The 11022-nt window shown below is 42.2% G+C and overlaps 1 protein-coding gene across 1 annotated transcript in view; it reads right to left on the reverse strand.

Annotated features, from left to right (window-relative positions):
* Positions 1-8735, reverse strand: part of VSNL1 (visinin like 1) — a 120920-nt gene extending 112185 nt beyond the window's left edge. The window contains exon 1 of the mRNA XM_027556025.1: positions 8430-8735. The gene's annotated coding sequence lies outside the window, so the exon portion shown is untranslated. The remainder of the gene's footprint in view (positions 1-8429) is intronic.
* Between the last annotated feature and the right edge of the window lie 2287 nt (positions 8736-11022).

An 11022-nucleotide genomic window follows, 5' to 3' on the forward strand; every position in this document is an offset into this window, starting at 1 on the left:
GAAAAAAAAAGCCCCCAAATTAATTAGAATCAAAACTCCTACCTAATTCTGTGAATCATACAATACTCCTCCTATAGAAAAGAGCCTCAGAATTTAGGTGCAACTTTGTTACAGACTTCAAAAGGAGAAAAAGATATCTCTTTAACTCCAGATAAGAAATATACTTGAGTTTTCCTAGTAAGTGGGGCAGGAAATAGAGGGAGAATGGAGGAAAAAGCTGAGGAGAAGTGAAAAAGCTCTTAGAAGAGCTGAAGATAGCTAAGGCCATTTTGGATTTATGTATGTGTATGTGTGGGCTTCCGTGGCAGGCTACAGTCCATGGGGTCACAAAGAGTCGGACATGACTGAGTGACTTTCACACACACACACACACGTATGTGTGGGCCTCCCTGGAGGCTCAGTAGTAAAGAATCCGCCTGCCAGTGTGGCATACACAGATTCTATCCCTGAGTCAGGAAGATCCCCTGGAGGAAGGCACGGTAACCCACTCTAGTATTCTTGCCTGGAGAATCCCCATGGACAGAGGAGCCTGGCGGGCTACAGACTCCATAGTGTTGCAGAGTCAGACATGACTGAAGCAACTTAGCATTTAGCACAGAGAGTATCAGACAGAAAGCTCTTTTTTGGAAGGTATCAAAGGATAGAAGTATCATTGTATAATATTTAAACCAAAGGCAAGGCTCTTTTTTCACTGAGTTTCAATGACCCTCTGGAGGCTTGGGTGGGAGACAAGGGCCACATTATTTAGCTACATTGGAAAATAATTAATAGATGACCTTAAAATGTATTCAATAAGGAAACAAGCTTAAAAATATCTTCTTGGTTCCATATTCTGTTGTGTCCAATTATATGTTGGTATTTTATGGTAGGGAAATAATGGCAAAGAAACAGTATAATGAAAGGAGATGCATTTAAGGAAAGAATGAAAGAAATAAGAATGAGAATAAGGTCTCAGTGTAGGCATTTCTTCTACAAATTATTTCCTTTATGCATCTATACCATATTTTTGTTTCACTTGACTTACTGAACTGCGCTTACCTTCCTCATTAGGCATAAATTCCTTGAAGGCTGAGACTGTAACTTATTTAATATTGATTCCAGTGACTACACAGTGCTTGGCACACTTACTTAATGGATTTTTTTTACAAGGTAGGTTAAGCACTGTTAACTGTGCATTGGTCATAGCTCAATTTCTTATTCAGAGATTCTATTATGAGTGGGATTACTATAACTCAGAGACTAAAGTGGTTTATGAACCATTAATTTCTGATAAAAGAAATGACAGTAATGATAATGACTATCATTAATTGCACATTTTCAATAATGAGGCATTATATTATATTCTTTAATACATAGTCTTCTATTTCTGTTCAAGAATCCAATTTTAAATGGAAACTGAGCTTGACAGGTTAAACAATATATTCAAGGTCATAGAACTAATAAACTGTGGAATTAGGGATTTTTATCTAAGTGTATCTAGCTTGAAAACTCATTTTACACTTTCATAATTTCTTTTGAGTCAATTGAAACCGTGAGAATTGAGGAATTTTTCCATTTACTAATTAAAAATGGCAGAAGATTGCATGGATGGTTTTCATCTCACTCTGAGGAATAAATATCTTTATAAACACTTAAAAGAAAAACTAACAATTTTGTTTAGAATTTAAACTCATTTCACAATTTCTTTTTTATTTTTCATAAAATTTCCCATATGAACAAGAAAGCATATACCACACACCTTACGTATAAATTTCAAAAACACTTGAACTTCTGGAATAAACAAAATTGATAGTCTTTCATTAGCTCATAACATCAAAAGCCAAAAAACTCCAGAACAGAAGTTGCTAATTGAAAATCAAACTTGTACAGCACTATTCCACACATTAAAAATAAGATATTATATTAATAAGCATGTCAACTTTAGTGATAATCCTTAATGGGCCTCCAATGGGAAATTTCACTCATAATTTAAGACTGGGTTTCAATAAGTCAAAAATAAATACACTAATCACAAATTAATAAAACCAAGGCAAAATGTAAAACACAAGACTCTGGCAGCATCAAAATCTACTATTCTGAGAAGCTTTCAACTGCAATAAACATTCTAAACTATGAAACAGCAGAAATATTAGGATCTAGTTGTTTGCACTGGAAAAAATTTACCAAGGCTGCAAAGCACATTGAACATGTTAATAATTTGCAAAAAATCTATTTACTTTCAGCTCTTCAAAAGTTCACAGTCTTTCAGAGCCTGAGAGATAATAAATAAGATCCAAAGAATGGAGAAAAAAATACATTTAAAGGGACATATTTCTTAGAAAAGTCCTTATATGAACAAGAATAAACAAAAGTCATATTCATTCTATAGATATATAAAAATTGCAAGTAAATTTAGCTTATTTGTTAACACGTTGCCTTTTATGAGCAATGTTTCATAAAAATGAACTCTTTTTGAGAGTCTTATTTTCTATAAAAAGTTCTGCAATTATTGCATTAGATATAGTGAGCTTGAAGGTTGCTGGTGAATGAGAATATTCCAAATCTTAAATGTAATTGAGAACAAAAGGAAATATGTTGTTCACCTGAAAATAATCCAACAAATGGTTAGAAATGCAGTGCACTCTTTTTTAAAAAAACGATTGATGGCTACACATCAGGTCATCTGTGTTAGAAATGTAGTTAAGGAAGGCAACGGAGAAATCCAGAGTGAAACAAAAGAATCACCAACAAATTACCCGACTGGCATGCTTTAAGTCAGCTGATAAGGGTATAGAGCATCTTTAATGCATTCATAGAACCTTGTTATTAAGGTGTCAAACCTCTTTGAGGATTCCTCAGTAATTTTCTATTGCATATCTATTTCATTCATTAAGCAGTTTCTAAAGTACCCCTAAGATTCCATTTGTGGAGTTCTCAATGAATGAAGCTGGAAGCAACTCAAATTATTTTGATTCACGTAAGAGAGCATAAGCTATCTTTAGAAACAAACTGTAAATGAGAAATCCAGTGTTATGGTCCCTTCACAGTGTGAACACATTAAAATAATTCCATAGCTCAAGAGAATCATGATTTAAATACGTGGTATACATATCTACTACAGTGTAGGTTTATACTCCCTTTTTGACATATTGATATCAATTCTTGTAAATACATAAAATAATTTACATTTTTACCTATGAAGAGATACAAGGGAATATACTCCGTAAGTACATCAAAAAGCATGCTTAAAGGTATTAGCATAGTGCTTTTATGTCCTTATTGAAAATAAATTATAAAATAACTTTTAGTTTAGATTTTCCTTTTAGTAACATAGATACTTAAAGCAATTCTAATTTTGTGCATGCTTTTAGTGGTGGTGGTGGTTCAGTCACTAAGTTGTGTCCAACTTTTGTAATCCCGTGGACTGTAGCTTGTCAGGCTCCTGTGTCCATGGGATTCTCCAGGCAAGAATACTGGAGTGAGTTGCCATTTCCTTCCCCAGGGGATCTTCCCAACCCAGGAATCAAACCCGGGTCTCCTGCATTGCAGGCAGATGATTTACCAACTGAGCTATGAGGGAAGCCATGCTTTTAGTATTCATGATTTAATTTCTTGACATAATTAACAAGGTTTATGTAACTGAATCTTATTAAAATAGTTAATTGAGAAATATTACAGAGTATCTATTATAAAGGACATTGTATAGATTTTGTGGAAATATGAAAAAGATCATTAAAATCTCTGCTCTTGTGCAATGTGTTTTCACATTGCAGATATGTCTTTAAGATAAAATGTTCCTTGCTCAGTCACTTCAGTTGTGTCTGACTCCTTGTGACCCTATGAACCATAGCCTGCCAGGCTCCTCTGTCCATGGGATTCTCCAGGCAGGAATACTGGAGTGGTTTGCCATGCCCTCCTCAGGAAAATGTTCCTTACTATACTACAATTTTTTATGTATTGAAGGGATGGATTAGGTAATTTATATGGATCCCATCCAGTTCACATACTCTATAAATAATGTGAATTAACCACCAACATAGTAGAAATATCAACCATTTGTTCACTTATCTCTGTGCCATTTGATACTTTAGAAAATTAATATATTTACATCTAATAATGTAACTGAGATGGACTTTGTCAATTTCAGCCTTAGATCAACGGCATGTGATCACCTCTATAAGGAGAGCCTTTCTATCTTCCTAAATAATTGCTCATCGTAGAAACATAAAAATCATTCAACACAAAGAAAAAGACCTTCAGAATGACATTAAACATATTTTGCTCTTGCAAACTAGGAAACCACGCATTTGATATTGATATTATACTGTCAGTCTATAAAATTCCACAGGGAGCTCCTCAGCAAGGTTTGGAATCCATATATACATGCAACCCAAATAGAAAACCTACCCACTCCAGTATTCTTGCCTACAGAATCCCACGGACAGAGGAGCCTGGTGGGCTACAGTCCACGGGGTCACAGAGTCGGACATGACTTAGCAACTAAACAGAGTCATCAGGTAATTTAATTTAATTTGTTAGTAACCCGATGTTAGAATGTTTTCCATATTACTCATTTTTCTTTGTCCCAGTTGAGACAGAATCTCATCAAATCCCGACATCTCTCCTCAGGAGAGAATGTCACAAGCCAAGGGGATGGGCAGGGCTTGAGGAGAGAATGGTTATTACACGAACTGTGTTCATTCTTGTTGTTTTGAAGTTAAGAGGCAAGATGATTGGCAGTGGGATTCCTTCTCAGGATCACGTTTGCTGCCACATTAGTTAATATCAGAGCACTTTAATCTGAAGGATGATACTGTAACTTGATTGAACTAATTCGCTTTTAATTATCGATATCTGTCTTATTTAAAACCCTCCTACATACAGTACTAGGGACCACTGTAAACCTCTCATATGACTCGTACTTTTGTAGTGCTAGGAGATTTATTTACATCCAAATAAAGAGAACTGGATGTTTGCTTGAAAAAAAGAAATAGAAAAATCTATAGCTTGCTCAGGACATTTCTAATCATGCTGTCTTATTACAGAATGAGATTTATACCGCAGCAAAGCAAAGCATCTTTAGTAGCTACAAGTCTCTGACCTCTGTATAAGGTATGTGGTGTATAGAATAGCTTGGACATGGCTGTTTTCAGAACAGAACAGCAAGGCCAGGTGACATTTGACCCAAGAGTATGTTAGGGACAGACTCTCTCCAAGACAGAGCTCATCCCAACTCAGTAAAAGTTTACCATGAGGGAAATGGTTAAGTTAAATTGTTAATTGGGAAATGTGTTGAGAAACTCACTACCTTGCTTTCTGAGCTTCAACACTTGTCAAGTGTATTTAGCTTATCTCTCAAATGAGGAAGAGTCTCAGACTTTGTCTTTCTCAAGCCTCCCCCAACTTCTCAGCTTTTTCAGGTAAGAATTCCTGGCATTTCCCCAAAGGGGACATTTGTGATAGTTCCTGAGTGCCTGGGGAGAAGAGACAGGGATGACTGAATTATCTTTAAAAGGCCTAGAGCTTCATGGCACAGATACTCAAGAAATTTTTATGAAAGGGAGAATATGAAGGAGAAATAGAGAAAGCAAATGAGTGGAAAAGAGATTAAAAAAAGAAGGAAAGAAGAGGGCAAATTAGGCAGGTATAATTATTGCCTGCTTTGCAGTCCCTGTCCAGCAAGACTGCGCTTTAAAAGCTCTAAAGGCTTTAAAAAGCTGCTCTCCTCTCCTCTATAGCGCCGACTTCAGGAAGAACAGTCAGGTGTCTTCCTTCAGTCTTCCCGCCCAGCCTTCAGTCCCTCTCTCTGCAGGTGGCTTTGTCTGGTGGATTTCCATGAAGGCTGGAGACAGCTAGGCATCTTGGATTTGGGTTCTGCCTTCTAGGAGCCAGAGGCGAGCTGGCAGCGCCTGCTGTGTGTTGACACTGCAACTTCCTCACTCTGCTAGGTCCCAGTGCCCGCAGCTGCAGCACAGCTGAAGGAGGTGAGACAGGTAGAACAGAAGGGGAGATACCTGCAGTGTCTCAGAAGCCTGGATTCCCTGAAAGGTTCTGGGGAACAGAGCAGAGAGGGGTTGGCGATGGGCCTGGACAGTTTTCAAACGGGAGCTGAAGATTCCAATTGGTTTGTCAGTTCTCTCCAAAAACTCGAAGGATTCCAAAGGAACTGACTGAGATGCCAGGAAGGCCAGACTAAACATCTAATGAAGTGGGTATATTAGAAGTGAGGGGCAACAGAAAAAAGAGACGGAGACCTTACCAAAAAAGAGAGGCAAAGAGAGGTGCAGTGGTGTAAAAAACGAACCTTCGGGACTCTCTCGAAAGATGTGCTGGGAGCAGGCAATTATTTGTTGCAAGACCTCAGCGATGTCACTGAGGATGCTATAAGTGCAGAGAGAAGGGAACATTTTCCCTCAACATTACTCTTTAATTCTTTATTCCATAGACTCGAAGTTAATTGACTTTCCCCTAGCTTCACGGCTCTGGGCCTCAATTTTCTCATCTATAAAACAAAGGGTTTGGACTAGATGTTTTCGAAGGTCTCTGCCCGATGCGATTCTCTATAACTCAGCCTTATGAACCAGGGTATCTGGGAGAAAACATCTATGAGCTTTCACACCAGGTTTCCCCATTCTTTCTCCTCCACCCATTTATCAACGCAGTGCTGCACCTGCACCATTCAGAGAGCTGATCCAACTTTCACTGGTGACAAGGAGTATGGCTCAGTTAGGACAAACGACTGGTCCTTCTGCCCTGGAGTAAAGAAAGGAGGGACCGAGAAGGCAGTATGATTTACACTTTAGGTTTCCAAGGAGAGGATCTTCTAGAATTTTCTACTTCAAATTTCATCCACTTAAATAAATTGTAGATTCCTTTGAAAGGTTCCAAATAGTTGAACTGACTAAAGGGTCAAGAGTCTAAAATGGCTTGTCCTATTTGGAGTAAAACGTATTTCATTTCATCCTAGAAACTGGATCTGCTTTTTCTGTGGAAATTCAGCACACACTGGCCATGCTCTTCTCCTGTCTGCCTGCCTCATGCCATTCTGCCAACCTGCTTCAGTGCAGCATTTTCTGGGGTTAAACACCGAAGCTTAATGAGCGTGTGCTCAAGAGTGGGGTGTTCAATGATGCAGGACCCCTCTACACCACCACCATCCCCCCGCCCCCACCCCCGGCCGCCTCCACCAAAGACAACAATAGCCAGTTTAAATGGTAGTGAGGAAAAAAATGTGTCTTCCCAAGAGTTTCATTTTTAATTTTTTCAATGTGAAATTCCTTTAAATTGAAAAATTAAATATGTAGAAATACAGCTCCCTGGGTCCTCTTGTCTCCAAGTGAGATGTGACACATAGATAGTATACACTTTTTTTTCTACACCCACTAGCATTTCCACTTCATTTTGATCTCCGAAATATGGACAGGAGGGCAACTCTAGAAAAATGTATTCTCACTCTGGCATCTCCTTGCAGTGCTGAGCACCCACAGAGAGCATCATCATTTCCTGCACCCTCCCCCAGTTCCCCAGACCCCCTGATTTCCACAGGGGGTTTGACCTTGCAAAGACCCTTCTTCAGTATCTGAGCAAGGAACAATCCATTTTAACTCAAAACACAGAACGCCCTTTTCTCCTTTAAAGAAACACTACCAAAGGTAAAACATCTGGTTTTATATTTTTTCATCCCTGCATTCTGGAATGCAAATACAGCATGCAAAGGCAGGTAACTAGTTTGGATCTGACAGTCCCCATTCAAAGGCTCTGAGTCTCATACTCTGTTCAAAATAGACCGGGCTGACGGGGTGGTTGAACATCTTTCCTTTTTCTGCCCATTCACCATCGTGATGAAAAATCAAAACCGAAAATTATCTTCTCATTTCTAAACACTAACAGAGAAATGAGCTGATTTTGCGCCTAGCCCTGTGGTTCTAAACATCCCACTTTGGAAACCAATCCTGGTCTCCACACCATCTCGTCCACTCAGTTTTACTTAACAAACACGTTCGCTCCTCTTTCACGGTGAGAAAAATGGTGCACCAGCCCCACGGATGACAGGTTGGTACTTGACTGCAACCGCTCAATAGTTTTATCAGCAACCGGAAAACTTCACAATCGGTCCATTAGCTACTTAAATCTGTGTAAGGAAATCTGCGTATGTATAGACACACTTAAAAAGCACCTCAGTTTCACCTGTCTTAAATCTAGCGTAAGGCAATTCCCCAAACACGCCGCATGTAAACACTCCCCCTTCCCCCACCCCCATTATTCCAAAAGGTCCCCTATGGACTAACAGTATACGTTTAGATCACCAGCATTAAACAAAGCTATTGTCACACCATGCATTTAGACGTATCTATGCAAAGCCAAGTAGGTGACAATAACCCAAGCGTCTCCCAGACAATTGGCTGCACTACACATGCACAAATGCAACGAAGATTGTATTTTCCACTTACAGTTATAGCGCTGCTCACGGTCACTTAACGAAAATGATAAAACTCAACAGTTCTCTATAAATAAATGTATGTATATATATATTTAATTCGGATAAACGGTTAAGCCGTCTCTGGGTATGGTTCTCTCGCGCTCTTTTTTTTTTTTCCAGTGGAGCTCTGGGCTGCTTAAATCCCTCCTGGATCGCGCCTTGCAAGCCCAGTCGCCGCCGCAACACGCTCCGGTAGGTCTCTGCTGCAGATTGGGAATCCCATAGAAAACCTAGGGTCCCTGGAGCCGGATGCGCAGGCGCGCGAGCCGCCGCCTCTCCAGGCACCCCCTCCCCTTTCCCCTCCTCCCTCCTCCCTCCTCCGGCTCCGCAGCCCAGCTCAGAGGGAGCTGGGGCCGGTGACCAAAAGCAGCCAGGCATTGGCGCATGCTCAGTTGGAGAGGCTCGGAGTTGCCGCGAGTGGATTCCACGTCTCCAGATTTTAGCAGAAACTCGGAAGGAAAGTAGATAGGAAAAGGGAGCCTGGCCACTGGCGCAGCCCTTCACCTGGACTGGCTGAGCGAGTTGGCCTCACCACGCCCCCGCGGTTAACCAGCCAAGTCTGGTGATGAAGGCTGAGGCCAGAAATGGGACACGTGGAGCCTGCTTCCTGCCACCCTCAGGCCTGGAGGGCCCCCGACCCCCTCTTTGTCAGGCTTGTAAGGTGAAGGAGAAAACTGCAGAAATCCCTTGCTCCGAAGGAAACGTGTCCGGCAAGCTGTAAGCTTGTCTCCATGGCTCACTCTGAAGAAAACCCTTATGGTTGGCACTTTGCGTGGGTCATTTCTTCCGAGGGTCTTAAACTGAGAGCACTGGGAGCCAGGCATTCTAAAAGCCTTCTACTCAGGATGATCGTGGTCCCTAACGGCCTTGGAGAAGCTGTGTGTTGAAGGGAGGGGGAGACTGAAGCTCTCGTCCTGGTCCTGAGTGACCTTGGGCCAATCATGCTAATCATCAACCAACATTTACCAATAAGTGCCTTCTTTGTGCACTAAATACATTTTATTGAATATGCTTTGGGTGGGGCTGTGGTGGGCAGAGAAGGGCAGTCAATGAGCCCTCATGGGAATCCAGGGTTGAGGGATTGGACTAAGCCATCTTATAAAGCCCCCTTCTGTGTCTTTGAAGGACACTTACATTTGCCAGCCCTCCCCAGATCATGACTGTCCTAGCCAAAGCCTAGAAGACTTGGCAAGGAGTAGTGCCCAGTAAATGTTTGGTCGCTTCTCTACCAGGAAAGCAAGGTGAAGTCTCAAATGTTCTCAACCCAATTAATTTCCTAAAGTGTGTTGTTTGTACTTTTCTTGCTGCTGCTGCTGCTACTAAGTCTCTTGAGTCGTGTCCGACTCTGTGCCACCCCATAGACGGCAGCCCACCATTCCACCGTCCCAGGGACTCTCCAGGCAATAATACTGGAGTGGATTGCCATTTCCTTCTCCAATGCATGAAAGTGAAAAGTGAAAGTAAAGTTGCTCAGTCGTGTCCAACTCCTAGCCATCCCAGGGACTGCAGCCTACCAGGCTCCTCCGTCCATGGGATTTTCCAGGCAAGACTACTGGAGTGGGGTGCCATTGCCTTCTCTGGTACTTTTGCTTATTTAACAATTATTCATTGACCACCTGCCCACTTACTTGAGGCATTTTTCAATGCCTTGGGGGTAAAGGCAGGGAACAAAATCCCTCTCGAGGTTTTCATTCAGATGGGAGTTTTCAAGAGAGGGAAATTCTGAGGGGCAGTGAAGATGGGGGCTTCCTCAATGGCTCAGTAGTAAAGAACCCACCTGCCACTGCAAGAGACACCGGTTTGATCCCTGGGTGGGGAAGATTCCTGGGAGGAGGAAATGGCAACCCATTGTAGTACTCTTGCTGGCAAGATTCCATGGACAGAGAAGCCTGGCAGGCTACAGTCCATGGGGTAACAAAGATACTCTTTGTTACACAGTGTAGATGGACTTTCTTTTTAAGCAGAGAATTTTACAACTTGCAAAGTGCCTTCAAACACCTTATCACATCCAGGAAGCTGATTCACTTTGCGGTACAGCAACTTTTTTTTTTTTTTTTAACCTGCAGTTAACCTTTCGGTTCTGAGGACACCAAGAGTATCTCTTTGGGCAAAAGAGCTGGAGATAGACAAATCTCCATTGCTAAGAGGGTGCCTACTCCTGACTGCTAGTAGGGGGCGCCCAGCTTGGAAGACCTTGAGGCTACTTAAGCAAAGATCAAGAGAAACTCCTCAAGTCTCTGGCTTTGGAAGGCCAGTGGTGGGTGAGGGCCCCAGGTGGTGACAACTAAGCCGCTGCCTCAAGCTCAAAGCCAACCTGGCCAGCCCAGAGCTCAGGAACGCGCTCCGCTGGGCCGGAAGGAAGCCCTGGATAGAGCAGAGGAGCGCTCCCGGGACTCCCCGAACTAGGCTCGCCGAAGCGCCCTCCCCGCGGGGCTCTTCCGCGCGGCGGCGGAGACCGCGGAAACCCGGAGCGTGGATTGACGCGGAGCAGGGCGCGCCGCCCCGGCGCGCTGCGGCAGCCGAGCAGGTTGTGGATCTGGCGGGCGCCAGCCCTGCGCTCCGGG

The sequence above is a fragment of the Bos indicus x Bos taurus genome, chromosome 11 (genome assembly GCF_003369695.1).
Source record: "Bos indicus x Bos taurus breed Angus x Brahman F1 hybrid chromosome 11, Bos_hybrid_MaternalHap_v2.0, whole genome shotgun sequence".
Lineage (NCBI taxonomy): Eukaryota > Metazoa > Chordata > Mammalia > Artiodactyla > Bovidae > Bos > Bos indicus x Bos taurus.